At 35.8% G+C, this 21,630-nt stretch overlaps 1 long non-coding RNA gene across 1 annotated transcript in view; it reads right to left on the minus strand.

Annotated features, from left to right (window-relative positions):
* LOC128908307 (uncharacterized) overlaps window positions 1–21,630 on the minus strand; it is a 139,213-nt gene that overhangs the window by 53,750 nt on the left and 63,833 nt on the right. Inside the window, exon 3 of the long non-coding RNA XR_008465900.1 lies at window positions 11,115–11,178. This is a non-coding gene — a long non-coding RNA (uncharacterized LOC128908307). The remainder of the gene's footprint in view (window positions 1–11,114; window positions 11,179–21,630) is intronic.

A 21,630-nucleotide genomic window follows, 5' to 3' on the forward strand; every position in this document is an offset into this window, starting at 1 on the left:
CTAAGTTTAGCTCCAGATCCAAGCCAATCCATAAAAGTTCTTGGATATTTACATGGAGGTCAGACCCAGTGCTGCCTCACAGGTATAAGCTGCTGTCCACAACTTCAACTGGAATCCTATTAGATGGCTTTGCTTCTGTCAGGATGATGAAGTGGACAGGGTGCCACAGGAAGGCTTTTATTCCTTCACTCATGACGTTGGTTTCCACAAGTCTAATTCATCAACGCATGCCTCAGTTTCCCTCTCTGTAAATCCGGGATAAATATTTTCAACTGTGAAATATGTCAAGCTGTGTAGATGGCAAGGGCTGTAGTAGTTGAGTGACAGTTTATTCTATAATTAACCAAAAAAATGTTATTTTTGCTTTATTAACTTAAATTACTCCTGAAACTAATTCGGAGTAAATGGAGATAGATTTTTAATAACGCACCATTATGTGCTCCCAATCATAAATAAACCACCATTAAATTTCAAAAAACATTTGAAAAGGGAACATTTACAAAATATAATAAACATTGTTTAAGAAATTATAAACTTCAACATTTTCTACAAGTGTGATCATCCACATTCCTGGCAATGTCAAAGGACAGTAATAATAGAAATCATAAAAATACTTGTAATCTTATAAAACAAAAATGTGTTATTAGAGAATTTTTGTCATTTAATATTATTTCCTAAATTAGCTCTTAAGATTTGAACAAGGTCTGCCAGTGTACAGTCAATTAAATATGACTTCAGTAATTAATGTGAAAATATTCAAGCTAAGCTACAGCTAAAATGAAATAGTAAAAGGTACCATAGCTTGTAATTTTTCTGAAGTAACAACAATTTCTTCTGTTTCAGATCTTTTAACATATCATTGCATAGCTGTTTGCCTTTTTTCAGCATTATGCAGTTATTTGGCATCAAATGACAAATACAATATTTGACAATTATGAAGGGGGTTGTAATGAATGATTACTTTTGATGTTTCATGAAAACAGCCTCTTTGGAGTTAGGATGAAGCACACTTCACAATGGGATGCTAATTGGAGATGAGTCAGACCAGCCAGGCATAAAGCAGATTTTGTAATAATGGTAGATATTAACTAGCTATAGCCAGATGCTATGAAGGAAATGTGAACTTCTGATCTGCATCAATGGCCATACTCTTTTATAACTGGAGTAGATAGTAGAGAAGTAAAAAGTCCTTTGTTAGCTGAGGGTTTCAAACCTATCAGATGTCACCTCCTAAAAGAATACAAAGCCACTAACTAATGCGGTAATAGGTTAGACTATAAGGTAATAAAATGTTATGTGAGGAGAGTGTGGTGATACCATCCATTTTTCTGAAGTTTGTAGGGAAGAAATGGAGTGAAACGGAGTGGCTGAATAAGTGAAAGAAGAAAAAAGAAATCACAGTCAAGGTTCTGTCTGTTAACTGGAAGAGTCAAACACATGTTCTGGTTCGTGAGCTGGTCCAAGGCTGTTTCACAGAATCAGAGAATGGTTTGGGTTGAACGGGACCTTTCAAGGTCATCTAGTCCAACCCCTCTGCAATGAACAGGGACATCTTCAACTAGATCAGATTGCTCAGAGCCCTATCCAACCATGTTTCCAGGGATGGGGCATCTACCACCTCTCTGGGCAACCTGTTCCAGTGTTTCACACATTTCAGTGTTTCACACCCTCATCGTAAAAAATTTCTTCTTCATGTCCAGTCTAAATCTACCCTCTTTTAGTTTAAAACCATTATCCGTCCTATTGCAACAGGCCCTATTACAGAGTTTGTCCCCATCTTTCTTATAGCCCCCTTTAAGTACTGAAAGGCTACAATAAGGTGTCCCCAGAGCCTTCTCTTCTCCAGGCTGAACAACCTCAACTCTCTCAGCCTGTGCTCATAGGAGAGGTGTTCCATCCCTCTGAACATTTTTGTGGCCCTTCTCTGGGCCCGCTCCAATAGGTCCATGTCTTTTCTGTGCTGAGGGTTCCAGAGCTGGATGTAGTACTGCAGGTGGGGTCTTATCAGAGCGGAGTAGAGGGGCAGAATCACCTCCCTCAACCTGCTGGCCATATGTCTTTTGATGCCATCCAGGACACAGCTGGCCTTCTGGGCTGTGATCACACAATGTTGCCTCATGTTTCTGTGTTTTGTTCATTGTCTTCTTCATATAAAATGTGACTGGGTAGCCAGGTCTTTTTCAGCCACTGATTATCACATATAATTTTGGCAAGTCACTTAAAATCTTGGTATGTCACAGATCTAATGCTTTTGCAAACCTCACATAAATATCTTAAAAGAACAAAAATATTCAAAACTGCAGCTTTGGATTTGGGCACCTAAATTGCATCCAAATGCCTACTTCGTGCATTTAAATCCATTCTGACGGATCACAGTTTTTTCATCAGTGTTACATGTTCAGCACTTTTCCTTAAAACCAAGGTAGAACCAAGACACTGAATGAGTATCTCAGTTTTCACTTAGTTCCTGAGAAGGTATCTAAAGAAATCTGAGTGTTCAGAAATCAGAGAGTAAATTAACTCATACGTACTAGTTACTTCTAGACTTCAAGTGATTTTCATGTGATCTTCACATGACCTATGATTTTTGAATTTTTAACAGTCTAATAAACCTTGGCTTTTCTGTTTGCATAGTTTTAAGTATGCAGTGGGTATGAGCTCTGACAGTGGATTCCGTGGTGGTCTCAGGCTGTGCTGTAACCTTGTTGCAGTCATAGCTTTGAAATGGCAAGTCAAGTCCTTCGAACTGGCAGAATTAGATATCTTCTTTCATACTTAGCTTTTGGAGACCTTCCGGCCATCTGCTGAGAAACTGAAAAACCACAAAGTGCTATTGACTCCATCTAGTTTCTGAAGGAAGCTTTCCATTATCTTTGCTAGAAGGTCTTTAGTCTGGACTAACATGGAGTCTCTGTCTTTCAAATAACTGCTGCTGCTTCCTAATCGCAGAGAATAGTCCCTGTTAGTGATTTACATTCTGTTTCAGAACACTAATCTTGAATGATACAGTCCTTAGTTTTGCATATAATCTAACAGATGAAGGCATTAGTACGGTCCCTCAGTGACTCATTAAAACATTTTAGGCAAGTTTTAGTGCACTTTTGATGCAAACAATGACTGCATGCTATTCTCATAAAAAACAAAAACAAAAAAACCCAAACCCCAAACCAAAACACGAATGTTTTAAAGAGGCTCCAACTTCTTGAAAGAATAATCTATTGTACCCCTATTTAATTCAAGCAAAAACAGCTTTGAGGTCCATTCTTGTACTCACTAATACTACTGGGAGTATCGATATTGACTATAGTGAGGAAAAAGAATACCTAGTTTAATATATGCTTCAGTTTATAAAATACTAAGCCAACAAGTTGCTTAAGATGGTGTGTATCTGTTCATTTATTTTTATACATAAAATACAAGGACCTTAACACACAGGGTAGAAAAAGCTAGGACATTAACAAAAGAGTGCAGTGCTTCTTTTTGTTCAGTATTAAAAAAACTGAATCCTTGGTAAGGGTATAATTAACTTGGTATTATTAACTTGGTAGTGTGCAAGTCATCCTTTTTGGAGGGATATGTTGCACTCACGGGCGCCAGAATAGAAGCAGAATGACTGGATGTTTGCAAAGGAAAGTTTTAATAGTCTCTGTCAGTTCCTTCATGAACCACGGGCAATTCCTGCCACCTCACATTTCTAACCATTCAACATCTATATCCTGTTGCCTCAGCCCATCAGAGACTGGAATGACAGTGTTCAACACAAATTAATAACTTTCCCAAGGGCTTATCATTCATGAGTTAGCAAATGTGACTTACCATGCAAGCTAATGAAAACAGCTCTGTTATTATTAAGCAGTCATTCTACAATTAACTCACTCGCATTTTCAGACGAGTTACACTGCAATCATATGAAGACTATACTGCAGAACCTTCTTGTCCATTTATCCCATTCATAACAATACTAAATGAAAACATTTTGCCCGTATCCTGCCAAGCCAGTCCGTGGACACCTCTGAAGGAGCAGTAACTAATACTGCTAATGATTCTTCTTACTAGTCTTCTTCTCTTGTTATAAAACCCCTTATCTTCTTGACCTTTCTGCATCAGAAGCCCCCAGGTGAAGAGGCTGAGAATTTTCTCTGTAAGAATTCCTTTTAAAGCCAAATTAACAGCTTTTACTGATTCAGTGTGCTTGCATTTTTGGTACCTATCTGGGAATATACTTAGGAGAAGAGATAAATATAATTTGCAGCAAGGGCTTAGCACAAGGCCCTTTGTGACACGAGACAGTAGACACTCAAGGTTACTCATCAGTTCTGAAAATCATGTCCCATCTAAGTGCAACAAATTCAAGGGCATGATTTAAAACAGCTCCTGTTGCTCAAGACATTTTATGTCTATCTATTTTTCTGTCTATATTATACATAAACGGTATTTATTTGATATATTTCCTAGTTATTCAAGAGATCACGAGTAAAAAGTGTTGAGCTTCTGCAACACATGCCATAATAAATACACCCCCAGCTTTAAGCCTTGTTTATTTTTACAAGGCTTTGCTACAGATTTTATTTTGTTCCAGTGTGCTTTCTCCTCACATCAAATTCAGAATGGTCTGCCCGCTTATCTTTTCTTTTCTACATTACTGACAGTCTTTTTAACTTTGAACAACATCATCAGGGTAGTAATCAATGTTCTGCTGAAGCTCCAGGGATTCAACAGATACTCTTAAACCACGTTACTTAGAGGCTCCTGCCCACAATTTGGAATAAATGTCTGTATTTGAACAAAGCAAATATCATGTAAATCATGCCTGTAACTCTTCATCATATGGAGAAAAAATTTTACTTCAAATAATGAATCAGAAAGCAAAGCAGCAAGAGAAAGAAAAAAAGATAGAAAAAAAGACAACAGCAAGAGAGACAGAGAGAAGAGTATGATGGAAAAAAATGAGACAGGACTAGAATTAAAGGCAATGATGTAGAAAAAATCCTGACAACTTTAATGGCTTGTCAAAGAAGATCTCCAAGGGCTCCAAAACAAATGAAAGAAAAAAGCAAAGCCATATAAATATATACGGAAATGAAAATGGAGAGGAGTATCTCATCTATTACTTCAGGATGCCAAAATCAAACTACTCTACCTAATAAACTAAAAATGGTGTTTATGAAATGCTGCTGTAGTTTATCACATCAGCAGCCTGTATTGGTTCTAAAGATGAAACTACATCAACATCTTTCCAGTCTGTTTCTCCTGGAAAATTTTCTTAGCTTCCATGGTCTCTGATGCTAAGAAACCATAATACTGTTATGCTTTCCATCTTTCTTGGATACAAATGAGGTGACTAATTACTCCATTTAACTGCACTACATACAGTAAATGTGCATGCATGTGAATGCATGTGCATATGTGGTTTTTTTCCCATGCTGGTCAGCAGGACGAATATGTTTTCTTAATATTATCAGTTGTAATCAATATATCCACAATACCAAAGAAGAACGTTTCAGAAGTGAAAAGTGCAAATGATGCATTGAGGACTCTGCTGTGGTCCTTAAACCCTGACCTAAACCAGGATGATGTGGAACCACTGCGGCAATGTGGGATCAACTGGGTCTTCTGATACTTCATTTCATCCTCAGGCATCAAAAGTAATATGCTTGTTTCTTTAGCCAAGAGGAGGATGCTTATTTCTCTGACAATCACATCTGCTTTTATGTGCCTCTATGGTAAAGAATAACCAACCACAGGTAGATTTAAAATAGCAGATGATGCTTGTAACTAATGAAAAAACAATACAGGTTATTTTCCATTACCTTTCTAGAGAAATTTAGCTTTAAAAGACAAAGTCAGATAAAGTTTAAATGGGAATTAATATATGTACTAAATGACTGAAGCCACGCTAAAAATCTTTCCATATTAGCCCTGTATCTATGCGTATCTGTACTCACACACATACTGTTCCATACTCAATATTGGGAAAAAACGTATTCAAGAAGCTTTTTTTCCACAGTAATTGTCACCCGTGAAAAGTGCTAAAAATACAGCCATAAAAAGCAATCTGTTTCTGTGAGTTCTTTTCCTTTCCTTTCCTCCCCCTTCCCTACCCTTTTTTTTTAATTAAGATCTTTTTATGGGAACTAGATTTTTTTTTCTTATGAGTTAATCTATTCCTACTCCTCCTTCCCTATATTTGGTTGCAATCGCTATGTTACATGGTATTTCTGCACCAGTGAATTGTATGAGGTAGCAGCAATAAAACTGAAGGTCCAGCAGGGGTTCTTTTTCCACGCTAACATCCAGATGTTACCACACAACTACATTTCCGACATAAACTTCCTCTTATAAATAACATTAACAAGTCTCTTTATTTTAAGGTTATTAGTCAACTAACGGCAATCATACAAATTATCTCACCATTTTATTACATGAACAAAAGGAATGGAAAACTAATAAAATTATGAAAAAAAGAAATTGTACCCCTTTTTTCTCCGTTTTCTGCATTCGCCTCTGTTTCCATCTTTCACAGCCCTCCCAAAATTACTGCCCTAAAGTTTAGTGCTGTACTGACAAATGGGGTCAATATAGCATTAGTCAAGAAAATGAAGTAGATCCTCCATCTGAGATCTACTATTTTAATGTTTGTGCAAGGAAAACTTTATGATTTTTGCTTGTATTCAAGCTCTGGAAAAAAATTAAAGAACACCGACCTATGACAGACATTACTGACACCATGTTTTTGCATTTTGTTTTCTTTTTTAAATTACTTTGAGACTTTTAATGGTTAAAGGCACCTTGGGCTGTACACAAGTTATACAAAGACCTCCAGAGGACGAATATTGCCAAACAAGTGCTAATCAACTGTTTGTTTGTTTCTATTCCACATAATTTTTTGCTTAGGAAAAAAGGAGGTTATATTCTTAATTAGGAACATTTTAATTTATTCAGTATCTCTAACCCAAATCCCGTCATTTAATATTTATTGATCAATGATCATTGCTTCTTGTGCCCTGCATATTTATGTTTTAGTTGGTATCTAAATTCTTAATTTGGAACATCCTACCTGATACAATTATTACTTAAGAAAGAGAAATTTGCACCGACTACTCAGCTTCTATTCATTTCAAATTAAGCCTAGAGGGCTCAACACAATGTAAGAGCCATGCTCAAAAGGCTTACTGAAGTTAACGTTTGTGTTTCTGAGACTGGACTTTGGCCAAAGGAGTTAAAATTGCTATTAGGAGAGGATTATGCATTCTTGAGTGCTTTTCATTTTCATTTCTGTTTTATACAGTTTCATTTTTTCTTTCTTTTGGGAAATATCCTGTGTAATGTAAGGGGCAAAACCCAGCATTTCTACAGATGTAGAACCCATTAGGATCCCTAAAAATATCTAAAATGGATATTACAACTAATTCTGAAGGCAAATTCTCTATTGTTATCTTGTGCCATAGGAGCACTGAGAACGCACCAGAAAGGAGCCAGATTTTTCCTACCAGGTTTTCTGTCTGCACAGACGAGTCTTTAGGAGGTGTATAATTAGTAGTATGATTTCTACAGTTACCCATCTGACAAATAGTGTGCAATTCCCCTGTTCTCTTTGGGCTTCTTTAGGAGGCCCAAAAGCTCCTAAAGCAGATCACACTTATTTTTTTGGATAAAAACGAAAGCTGAAGCCTTAGCTCTGAATGCTCCTGATCTAAAGCAAGACTTTAGAGATATCAAGTATAAGAAATGTCATTTGTAATAAATAAGGCACATGTACAAATCATGATTAGATTAAGTAAATCATCTGAGAGTCTGAAGTAAGGACTGTTGTTTATTATATATTTGCAATATTTCTAGAACATTAAAGCTCATCTCTTTGGTGATATTAAATGTAAACATTAAGCAAATACCACCAAGGTTATTGCTAGTAGGTTTTAGAAAAAGCAATGCCATTATGAATGGTATGCATTCACTCTATAGCATGTTCTTGCTTATTACCAGTATTAGAAAAACACATCAAAAAAGACTACACTAAACATGTTTTAAGCTAATACTTTTCTCTCCTGCCAACTGTTTAACAACTAGCTTGTGTTCAGTTTCACGGAAATGCACACATTTATAACGGTGCTGTATGGGCAAATAAAAACCACAAGCAAGTTGTTTAGCTGCTTTAATAGAAGTATTGTAATCAACTGGCATTCAGGCATACACAATGCATGTCTAATTCTGCTTTCCACTATACTTCTCTAGGACTAGCACTGAAATTTCTTATTAGTACACGCAAGAATATAAACTGGCAGTTTGTTATTATCAAGCTGCTGAATAAATGATAAATGCTGAATAGCTGATAAATGAATTGTTGCTATTACACAGTTGGGGGAAGGGTGTTGTTTGTATATTTTCCATAAAAACAAATTACAAATTGTTTATAGATGTGATCATTACTGGATGATTACTCTGGCCCAACAATTTATACTCTCTAAGCTGCTTGGGAACTGCTTCCTCTACATTAGGTATCTGAAGCGTGTTATTTTTGGTCAAGGTCACACAGCAGTTTGGCTGTTCCCTGATTTATTAAAGATTAAGTCAAAAAATAGGAAATGTTCTTAAAAATATTTCTCACTGATGCATCTAAACACTACCACAACAAAAGCAGCAGGATTAGTCATCACCATGCTGGTCTCATATTTCCCAGGGAGACAGTGAAGAAGGCAGAATGGGGCACTGAGAGGACAGACTTCAATTCGATAAACCATCTAAGTAAGTACTTACATTTGAGCTTGTCGTTAAGTGGAGTTTTACTCACACAAACTTTAAACTCAAGTCTCTGAAGGAAAAAAATACCTCTCTGTAAATACTAAAACAAGAATTTTTAAAATCAAAAAGAAAAAAATTTGGAAAAGAAAATTATACCTTATTGAAAAGTACCATAAAACTGTAGAAACGGGTGTGGAGGGAACCCCAACAGGTCAAAGAGATCTCTTGCCCATCCTCACTTATACAAGAGAATCTACCATATCTAAAACATCCTTGGCAGATGTTGGCCTAGAACTGTTCACGAGTCTCACTACCACTGCTTCCCCAAACTGATTATTGAATTCAGTTGACTCCTGCTATGAGCTTCAGAACCAACACAAGACTAGGAGTCACTCTCAGTTATCCCTCTTCTTTCAGTTCATACCACAGCCCCTTCCAAAAGACCGCACACAGACCCTCCCAGTCACTTTAAGCTCACATGATATGAGCTATGTTGGCACAAATTTTAGCTGTGAGGCAAAAGTACAGGTAGTAACAGCTGGCCAAAAGCTCTCCAACCACGTCTTTGTCAAATATGAAGAAATACAGTTAGGTGGCCCTAGAAAAAATACTGCACTGACAAAAATAATCAGGAAGCCAGAACTCAAATTTCTCAGTAGCTCTCTACAATGACTGCAAGCACAAAAGCTGGGCAGGTGACTGAAATGGCCACAGAGTCTTGGTTATCGTTGGTATAACTAAACGCTAAGGGGTAAGAACTGACAATAGCAAAATATTTCCAGAAAGTAAGTTGGTTAGTATTCACCAAGAGTGAAAAGCTTTGAGCTATACTGCATGTCTTTTCAAAAGTGCAGATGTTGCAGTGCTTTGCAAAAATAAATCACTAATACCACCTGTAGATGCAGGAACTGAGATACAGAGGTAAAATGAGTTGTCTGCAGTCATTTAGCAAGCTCGTTTGGAAGGCAAATACACTCTGGATGTTCATCTCCTGAATATGCCAGCCTGAACATCAGAGAGCACTTTTGCAGGTTCCTATTCACTCTCAGTAATTTGGATTCCCTTTTCAATTTCAGTATATTAGTCCTAATTCTGCACAAGTTTACAGTCAGTGAAATAGCCAGGTACCAATCACACAATATGGATTAAAAAGCCAAAAAGAATCTGGTTCATCATGCTCACATTTGGTATCCATGTCGATCACTATCACAGCTGTGATACTTCTGCTAAATTAACATGAAAATTGCACATAAATGAGGGGCAGTTAGAATTTGCTGAAATGCAATTACAATAATGTAAGAAAATATGACATAATTTTCTTTGTTACCAAATAAGTATTTTTCAGTCCAAAAAGAAAATGTAATGATCACTTGATTATAAAAATCTAGTTAAGATCAGAAATAACAACTGTAGTATCTGCACTAAGGGAAATACTGCAAAAGGAAAAGTTGCTGACTATTTAACTTCTTCCATATTAGGTTTCGTTGTACCCAATAATATATGAAGTATGAAGCATAAACAGTTTTCTAAATAAAAAAAAAAAGTAAAGAAGAGTTGCCATGGAGACATCATGAGTTGCCTTGGGGCTTGAGAAAACACAATTAGCCTACAGGATGGCTTTCAAACACTTTAATTTGAACCTTTTCAGCCATGCAGTGATCTGCTGAAATAATTATTTATGCTCTCTGTATTTTTTTAGCCAATATATATTACCGTGTGTTCAAAAGTAATGATTATGGAGGAATAGCTTTTCATTCTGATATTTTAAATTGAATTTATTGAAGGGAAACCTTCAGCTTTGACTTTTTAGCACTAGATTAAAAAATACAACCAGTTAGCACAGAAATCTTCTTTTTTCTCTTCAAACCTTTCTGATTTTGCAACCATGCAAATTAATTTTTCTCTTACATGGACTGCTCCTAGGAAAAAAAAAGTGTTCCACACTGACTCAAATATTACCTGAAAAACTGCTGCTTGCTATTTTTCAGTCTGTGAATCACAGTCCTTGTTCAACAGGATGAAACAAAGGGCAACAGAAAAACATGAGTTCTTTAAGTGTCTGTAAAGTCTATGTGATAAAGACTTTCTTCTTTGCAAATGTTTGCAACTTTCACATTTATAAAACTTGGTAACTTTGTTTTTTAAAAATAGAGATTGGACTAGATGATCTCAAGAAGTCCTTTGCAACCTCAGTGACTGTGATTCTAAGATGTGCAATGTAAATAGTCTAGTTCAGATTTCTGACACCATGCCATCTGCACCCAAATTCAGTAAGTACGCAAACACACGTGTGTACTTGTGTATATAAGAGGAAGTGAATAATAGAAAGTAAGTTTAAACCAGTACTCACAAACAAGCCGCATTGTCAGACTGACCTTGAAAGTTAGGGATTATTTTCCATTTTCGCAGAGGAGACCATTAGCTGATTTAGGTGGCAACCTAAAAAAACCAAACCAAATCAGCAATTAATTTTAAAAGTCTGATCAATGAAGCTATCTGTAAAAAATGTTAGAGAAAATGTTACAGAAACTATCTGTAAAAATAAAAGAGAAATGTGCAACTGAAAAATCATTAATAGGAATTGTGAACGCAGCACTAAACTGAATATAAGTGAAAGATACTGATAAAATATATTAACAAAGGTCAAGTAGATAAATATAAACAGCAGTAATACTCCTGTGTAGAAAGACGAATAGACTAAAAAATTCCGCTCTTTTATTTTATTAAACGTTATGTTCATTTAAAGAACCTAACAAATAACCTTTTTTAGGATCGATTATCTCATTTTTACAGAAAGTCATTAGAAAAATATACATTTCAAGTGATTGAGCAATGGTATTCATTTAAATACGATAATTATCTTAGACTTCTTTACCTCTGCATTTCCATTATAGGAAAGCAAGCAGGTGCAGAACAAGTACTAAGATCTTAGCTGAATCTCCCATGATTTTAAATGACATTTTTTAATATGGCATCTCTGCCTTCATTGTTATCACACAGGGGCTCTCTGCATGCTGATTTCGGCCTTCCACAGATGATGCCTATGAACTTCGCACTTGCTAAATGTCTAGCATCAAATAACAGATGTTCATACCCACACTGAGTTCACAGCAAGATCACATTCTCCCACAAATGTCCTTGGTAGCGAAAAGTAAGGCATCAAAAAGTACCACCATAAATGAACTCGAATTCAGATATTTACTGCTTTTATTTAAACTTTCAGTGAAGAAAACAGTATTTTTCTTTGCTGTTATCCCAAGTCAGCTCTCATTAGAAAAGAGTTAATCAAGGATTTGTGGAGCAGAGTGTATTTCCAGCAGATAAACACTCTGTTTCTGATTTTTCAGTACTCCCTATTCATGGTTATACAGACTAAAGCTGAATTCGGTAGCCTTCAGGATATCTATGCATCTTTCCTTCATTAAGGGGTGCATGGAAATAATTCTAATAACTTTTTAACCTACGTGTCTCTGTTGAGGTGCAGATCTAATGACACATTCCTATTAGCAAAGTCTTTTGGAAAGAATATATGCTTCCAAACAGAAACCTCAAGAGATTAATCACTCAGGCTAAAAGCTGTTATGTGCTTTTAACACTTCAGATGAAATGAGCTATTCCTGACTGTTAGATGTGCCTAAAATCTTTGTATTTCTAATAATTTACACCTTCCTTTAATCATCTGAACCTATTTCTCAAAGGAAACCAATTAGCTTCAATACATCTTCGCATATAATTTAATATAAATAAAAGAAACATATTTCTTGGTAGGTTTTCAACATAATGGCAACTCCATCTTATTTTCTCCCTTTTCTTTAAAACAAGCTGGTAGGTCACAGTGGAGCTAATGCTCTGATTTGAATATGCAAAGAGCAGGTCACCAGAAATAATTCTGATCAGGAGAAATACAGACAGACTTTCCATTTGTGCATTGGAATAATGTCATGTTACAAAATGTTTTGAGATCCTATGCAGGAGAACAGTAATAATTTTATAACTATTACTTTTGAAGTGCAAGTATAGTGTCAGAAAATCATTAGTAATGGCACGGCACAATTGTTTGTTTATCAGTAAAAATTATTGAAAAATAACAAACAATTAACCACATATGTTAGAGTGTGTGTGACTTAGGGATCAAACAGTCTGCCTTTACTCTGTGCTGCTGTGACTGACCCATTCCTCGTACCCCAAGTAGCTACTTATAGTTGCACTGAATTGCAGCATGCAGTATTGACAATCACAATCACTCCCAAGTCTGCAATTTAAACATTATTCTACTTATTAGCAGAAGCTGAAGAAAGTTTCAGTGAGTTGGCAAATAGGGAATGAACAGCTCAGGAATCCAGAAAGACAGAAGTTAGTGAAAAATTCAGGAAAGAGTAAAAATATACCACCTTATACCTTGATTGCTACTAGCTTCTTCCCTATCCATACTGCTCACGTGCAGAATGTCAGAGATGTATTCAGTTAAACATCAGTAGTAACTAACAGTCAACAGTCACTGCCGCTGCAGAGGAGTTTTCAGCCCTGTTTCTGTCGAACCCCCCCCTGCTGTAATGTACATTCAGGGAAGATGGGCTGAGCCTGTCAAAGCAATGACTCCTCTGCAGAACTTGTGCTGAGTTTGCCGACTCAGCTATGCTCGCCTTACGCACACTTCCCTTAATTATTTCTTCTAGTAAAATCCATAGCAAGTACCTACCAAATATTTCACTCTTTGAAAGGAAAGATCTGATCAAAAGACATTTTATCAATGAAAGCCAAGTACCTAGACACCAAAGCTACAAAACTACATCCGACACCAATAAGGGAAAAATATTTCCTGAAATATAATCGCAAAACATATTAAATGGATATGCTAGAAAAGAACTGTGAAGTTAATACTGTGAACAGCAATTTGGATACCCTTTTTAACGGAAGCATCTTCTTTTCTAAATTGACATATGTTCCAAGATAAATTACACTGAAGATTTTAAAATACACTTTTTCATCACTAAGCAGTTGGCCAGGATAGGTGTCTTCCTCCTTATTCTATCAAACTCATGAGATGTTCTTTCTCTACAACAGAATTTCAATGGTAGACATTTTTTAAAAAAAAGAAAGACTTCCTGAAAATACTGCCATGGTCCTATAATGAGATTTCATGAGGGTGAACCTGGAAAGATTAGGTCTTTCTTATGTTGATCATTTTCTCTCCTACACCTACAACCATTCAACCATGTAACACACTCCTGTAACATGTGAAAGCATATTAACTTATATTAAATTTATATTTAATTTATTTTACAGTCTTCAGAAAAATCAAGCAAGAAAGGCATAACAAGGGGAGAGTGAAGAACTGAACTGGGAAATACTAAAACTTTTATTAATGTTGGACAGGGTCAGAACTGTAATTTTAATGGGTGATCCAGTCATATTGTACGATTTAAGAAACAGGTTTTCTTCTTTCCTATCAACATTTTTCTGCAGAGTGTGCTTCACAGCTTAAGAGAGATTCTCTGACCCTCTACTAAAATTTCATGTATGCATAATGACGTGACTCTTTCTGAGACAGATTATTTGCTATACTTAAATCACAGAACACTTGAACTAAATTCTGGAATATGACAATCCGTAAATTCTACTTTATTGGTTAATGCGATTTTTAAAGATTATAATTAAAATTTTTTTCCACATTTACAATTTACTACCATTTGAACATGTTTTTCATAAAACAGAAAATTCTGTATCTGATAGTCTTATGATGTGAATAAAAAGGTAATTTCAAATCCTTTTTAAGACATATCTAATAAGTTATTACACTTTGTCATCAATAACACCAGCAGTGATGAAGAGTGTCAGATAATTTAAAAGTGCATTTACGGTATTCACATCTTATTTTCATGTGTCTTTCTCTATTAAAGCATCCCAAATTTACATCTGTGAAATTTTTAAAAGTCAATTTGTGAGTCCAAACAGAAAATAATATGCACAGAGAACAAAGAAAGCAAGCATTAAATAAAATTAATTTCACAAAATGAAATTCTAATTAATGAAGAACAAACGTTGTAAATTCTAGCAGCAATTAAATTTTGAGAACAGCCCAGTTCTTACAATACAGTAGCGATTACAAAATACATAGTAGTCCTTTTTTCATCTGATTGTGTATTACCTACCAAATTATTCCTTGTGATGTTACACAGTACCCCTTAACCTACTCTTTCGGTAGAATCATAACATTTGTAAACAGAACCTAAATTTCAAGGATAATGTTAAATCATGGGATGTAGGAAAATTTGCTTTATGTATAAGTGTACATATGTGCAACTAATACTTTTATGAAAGAATAGACAGTTGGGAGGCAGGAATTCAGGTTTTTCCTCTTCTACAGACTGGTTAACAACTACTAATCTTGAGCAACACTTCTTTACTGAGCAGGACATCATACAGCACAGAAGGTCCAAATGTAACTAATATTGCCACCCATCAGGCCTCTCTCTATTCTGTAATACTACAGATGCACAGTGTATTCCTTTACTGCAACATTTCATTGCAGAATCTCAGCCTAAAATATAAGCATTAATAATGGTATGAACAAAACGCAAAAAAATGCAGGAGGACTTTCATGAGTCTATAAAAACAAAAAGAATGATAGATGTTTCCTATTCAGTTCAGTAATCTTTACTGAAGAAAACTACAGTGTAAAAAAACTACCAGGAGTTTCCTCTAAGGTGACTGCTTAGGAACTACCAGATGTAATTGCCTTACCTTAATTCTGAAACAGAACTAGAAGTTCCGATCACATATTATGGAGATCATTAAAAATGTGCTGAGATGAATGAGGGTCCTGCAACACTGTGCGACTTCCACCACAATATGTCTAGTGGGTAACAGCTAAGCATGGACAAAAAGTGAATTACGTAAATGCCGTCTCTATCTAACTGCAACATCTGTGCAAAGGGCTTCTTTTGCACAGAAAGATCTATAGGATATTATCTTATCATATGATTGCCCTGATCATGACAAAGCAGGTCTGCTATGATTTTAACATGCCAGGACTACTTGGACAGGACCAAGCTGGCAGCATACACTACCATAAGTATCTGTCTTCTGGCACCACTGTCATCAGCTTCGGTTTCTTTTGGAAGTTGTGATTCAATATTCTTTCAAAAATTCTGTTCTATTAGCTGGAAATACTAATCGAACAATTAAAAGTTGAAGCTTCAAAATACACTTAAACCCAAGAAATTGTCTATATATGAGCTACAAAAAATTGCAAGTAAAAATGTGACAGAAAAATAACACAGGTGAGAAACAAAAACTGGTCCAGTTATTGAAACGAGCACATAAAAAGAATCATTGTGAATCAGAGAGTCCGATGGTATCTCCAGCTCTTCCATATTCACCAGGTTGTGCATCTGCTTATCAGAAAACCGAAAATGGCACATGAAAGCACAAATAATGGATATGTACTAACATTTCTTGAGTTTCATTCATTTTTACATTTACATTTTCCAAGTGAAACCTGAGAAAAGATTTTAAAACACAACAAGCCATGGTTTTAAGTGACAGTCTTCCAAATTAGAATTAAAATTGTGTTCTCTCACAAAGGATACCAGTTGTTCAATTGCCACCAACAAAAGTTTAAAAACAGAGCAACCTCCTGAACTAGGGCACCAGCTATGCCACTATCCTAGTTTGGCTATCGATGGCCATCAAATAAGTACAAAAAAAATGCACCTAACCGAATCTTTAAAATAAGATTATTAATTAGATGACAATGTAAGTAATAGCTAAAAACATATAAAATTATTATATAGCCTGCTCACTTACCAACAGGCCTGATCTTAAATCATGCAAAGCTCATTCCTAGATGTGGTGGCAGTTAATCTAAAAGATAAGAGGCTTGCTCAATAAATTGCTCCATAACACGTAGATAGGGAGCTCTGTAAATTAATTCTTCATCAGTAGCCTCCTCAAAAAATTATTCCACCGTATTTCTGCTGAAGTCAAGTTTCCTGATGATGCACTGACAACGCTCTCTGGAAGAAACATGGGAATTTGCATGCTCTGTGGGAACTTATCACACCAGTGAGAAAATCCTATTCTGAAAGCTTTAATCTTTCTCCTTGAATGACAGTCATACTTATAAGCTATCATCTGGAAAATAGCTTACTGGTATTCACACTTCTTTTCTTTAGGTTTGTCATAACACACTGCCAGCTGAGAAGGGCTTGCATATCCCTCTTCTTGTATGCTTCTTCACATACTTATTGCCGCTTCATGTAACAATGTATTTGTAACAGATTTAGCTGACCCCAGGTTCCAACTCCACCCCAGGATATTTTCTGGAGAAAACATACACCATCACACAGCTAGCTACCTTCAAAAGAACCATTTAGTGTTTGTCAGAGACTCTAGTGCTTTGCCATGCACATATGATTTACTTCTGTGAAAACTAAAGAGCTGTTTTTTTTTCCCCCAGCTCATTTGTTTGTTTGTTTGTTTGTTTGGGATTTTGTTAAATATGACAGCAGGACAGCTTCTTCCTGGGAAACTACATTACAATAACACAAGGGGTGAATTTACTGTTTGAACCTCATGGATTTGACTCTGAAACTCAGAAATTATATTAGTAGCCACGTGGTAAAATCCTCTTGAGGCATACCAAATGACTAAGTGAAAAGTCAAAAGAATTCACAACAGGATAGAAATCCTGTGTTGTTCTTTGTTGGGTTTTTTTCTGAAATGTGTAATGGTATTTTTCTGAAAGTGGATCCAATATTCTAAAAAAGAGAATAGAGTCATCTTGGACATTACACCTAAGATTGACTAGTTAGCTCAGATCTTTTTGACAATACAAGAATTACAGTTCTAGTACACATTTTTATATATTTTATTGAAATATTCTCCTTTGAACAAAGCGTACTGGAGAAAGTTGCAGTCTAAGCTACCTCATTTCTTTTATGTGATGTCAAGGTATTTTATTTCAATAATATACTGGGACTTTCCTCTGATAAACCAAAAAGGCTTGACTTCATTTCATTCCTGTTTGCATTTTTATATAAAATATTATAATAATCTATTCAGAAGCTCTAGTGACTCTAATAAAACTATACTAATTACTTTGCTATATTCTAAACAATATTATAACATATGGTATAAAACACAAAATTCTGTAAAAATATTTGTACCAGAGAGGACCAAGAACAGTGGAGAGAGGGCTTTGTGCTTTTCCAGTGTGTATGTTGACTTTACACTGATAGTAATTGTAGTTATAGATTCATAGAATCATCTAGGTTGGAAGGGACCTTTAAAATCATCAAGTCCAACCATCAACCTAACACTGCCAAAACCACCACTAAACCATGTTTCTAAGCACCACGGCTGCCCATCTTTTAAATACCTCTAGAGATGGCGATTCCACCACTTCCCCGGGCAGCCCGTTCCAATGTTTGAGAACCCTTTCAGTGAAGAAATTTTTCCTGACATCCAATCTAAACCTCCCTTCCCTGAAGCATATACAAGTATTAGAGGAAATAACAAAGACACAGTTGGTTGTAGCCATAAACCTATAGTTTTTCCAGTCTACAGACAGATAGAAATCCGCATTCTGATGAATCATTAGGGATTTGATCTACAGCCTCCTTTACTGTTACAAACATGAACCTTCCTTTTGTAGCTAGTTCAGACAGACAGCAAGCAACCACAGTACATCACAAGTTTTGCTGCGCTAGGCAAACGTGTCTCCATAAAGCTTTCAAACCTGTCTGAGAACAATGGGATTCTCTCAGCCTAAAGAAATCCTCAGCAGAGGCAAAACTGGCAGGGCAAATTTCATGACAGTCATTTCTTGTCCTTCTAGGACAGTAATAATTTAAGAGCAGGATAAAGTACTTGGAGTGGGGAACACAGCAAACACTGACAGTTCTCCCTAAGCCAATACTTTGGAAATTGTGGTAAAGGATACCTTTAATTACAGCTCATGTGAACCAGGTGCTGCTGGTAAAGACAAGATAGTTGTACTGTTCAAAAAAAGTCTAGGGCTCTACTTAGAAACCGCAACACAGATAATCTCAAAGCCTACTTCCTTTTCTTCCAGATGCAATTTAAGCCGTCTCAAGCTTTGCCACAGATTAAGTACTTATATACATGATTAGACCTTCAAATCTCTGCACAAATTTCTTAGTCCTTAATACACTCCTTGCAAGTTACATTGCCATTCTCTCAGTGTGATTGTGCAACATTCTTGAAATGCATACCTCAAAGAGTAATTTAGCCCCACCAACATTTTACTCTACTATAATAAAATGGTTTAGTCTCTAACCTGCAATTTAATCATATCCATACCATTTAAAAAGTCAGGAATACTAAGCTTCTCCTATACCAGACTATTTTGTGCTGTAATCCCTGCTGATACTTTATGAATTAATCTTTCCAAGGCTGATGGAATGTGAAAGAAACAGTTAACACTGTTATCATCAATTATCTGTGCAGAAAATAGTAACTTTATTACTCTTCTATACATTCATTTATCTTTCAAACAAGAGATCATCAAGACCTTATCTTGGAACTGCAATATTAATCATACTTTAGCTATTTGATTCGATTTAATGTAAAGTGTTCCAGATCATTTTAGAGTTGGACACTGAGATTTAACATTTACCATATTCTTTAGTAAAAGAATTAATCATGACTGCTTTTTTAAGCAGAAGGCTGCTTCTTCCTCACCAGGGTCATCTTACAGCATGGTTCTAGGGGAACAAGAAAATATAAAGACCAATTTTTCTAGTACGGAGTGTGTTAGATTAACAGATTTCTCCTCACATTAGGCCATTTTATGAGTGGGCAGGGAAGCCACACAACTTTCCCACAGTCTTACAGATAGTCTATTATATGACGAGGATTTCAATCAGCATTGCCATATCTTGGGCTGGACAACCCTTTCTCTTCATCTGTTCCCTAGCTCTCTGTAGGAAGGAATACTCAAGCCGTAGACGTCTACACAGGGAGGTTCTCCTCATCGCTTTCCAGAGCTCTCCTTCAACCTGATTTCAAATAATGAGTCTAATGAGACTGTCAAGCTGTGCTTTGCCTCTTCTTCTCTTTAAGTTAGGCAACAGGCAAAGGGCTAGCAAACAACACTATCGGTGTCCCAAGTACCACAGGTAAACTGAGTGTAACTGAAAAAAAGACAACTCCCAAACCCCCCCCCAAAAAAAACCAAAAAAAAACCCAAACCCTGAGATAATTTAAAGCTAATCAAAATCCCTGGGTATTATATTCTGTTCTGAATTGTTCAGATCAAACCCATGGTTATGAAATACCTAAGTCTCTCTCCTGAAAATGGATTTCCTCACTCAGGAAAAAATTGAGGTAAAGTGATCCATTTTTTCTTGAATCAAAGATGTTTTTTTTAAATCTAAAATATATAACATCTTAATCAAAAACCTTTTGGTATACCAAAGAACATGAACAAGATCTTAAGAGTCATGAAATGGCCTAAAGAAACCAGCCAAAGATGCATGAGAAATGTATCACTTCCCTCAAAAATGTTGCAAAATTTATTTGTATCTACAACTCATGCACAGAGCAAAATTATTCTCCACAGTGATTTTTTTTTCCCCACCAGGAGTTATCAATTACATGTTAAGTGCCTCATGTAATGGATGTTCCATCATTTTCCATGAGAAGCTGCTCCACAGTCTAATAGTTGGAGGTCCAGAAAACACATCCAAGTTAAGATTGCTCTTTACTTGGTGCATGTTCATATAACCTAGTAATTATCCTTTTTCTGAAGTTTAATCCTCAAATGAACTTATCTGGCCTTAGTCCCGTTAGAGAGCTGAAAGAAACCTTAAAAAGATGACAGGAGATGACAAGCAACATATCTCTTTTCACAGAGAAATATTGTATGAATTATTAATCTGACCCAGAAAAGATCATAATCAAAGACTAGCAAGGGCCCCTTGAGCACCGTTAGTGCATAATTCTACCCTCTGAATCTTGAAAGCTTAGGGAAATGATACATGAAGGAGCAGAGCAATAAAGCAACGTGTACGTCACTGATAGGAATTTTAAAGGACTATTGTAGCATCTAATATAGGGTTACATATATATAAGCATCTATATATAGGGTTACATATATATATTTAGCATCATACATATATTTTCAATTATTCCTCTATTAGTGTTTCTTTTAAAACACAGAGGGAGATACTTATAATCATTTAAAAACACTATTAAACAAAATACTATTGAACAATTCCATAATTTTGAAGAATAGGGACCCAAAGAAAGTGTACCAGCAGAATTTAAAATTTATTTCTTAGTTACAGAACCATTTATTTAGAATGAACAAAACAGTTACAACCACGTACAAGACAGACATCAAGAGGATCTTAGCTTTATTCAGTGCTGAATACCATTAGCGCTGTGGACATCCCCAGACATGGAAACTCAAAGCTATGGCTTTGAGTGAGTGAGAAACTGAAGAAAATAGGTAACTAAAGATTTTAGTTCAAGCGTATTCAGAAGCTGTAGTAAAGTTGCCTCTACATTTGTCTGCTATAAAAATAGAATGTTGTATGAGTTGCTACTGTATTTTTATTGCTTCTGGGAAAAAAGATATCTTTGATTATTACCTTCTTTATTAAATAATCAAAGAAAATACCCACACTAATCCTGAGTTACTGATCTTGTTCAGCTGTTCGTCACATGGCAGATCCTCCTAATACAGGATAATAAAAAATGTATAAAGTTCTACTGATTACATGTACAAGTAAGTAAAAGAGAGTGAAATGAGGACACTATATTCTAGATCTTACAGTGCTTGAGAGATTTGCAGCACATCTATTACATGAATTATTTCATCAACTGCCTAAATGCAGGACACACTATCTACAGCATCTTGGA

Source organism: Rissa tridactyla, chromosome 4 (assembly GCF_028500815.1).
Source record: "Rissa tridactyla isolate bRisTri1 chromosome 4, bRisTri1.patW.cur.20221130, whole genome shotgun sequence".
Lineage (NCBI taxonomy): Eukaryota > Metazoa > Chordata > Aves > Charadriiformes > Laridae > Rissa > Rissa tridactyla.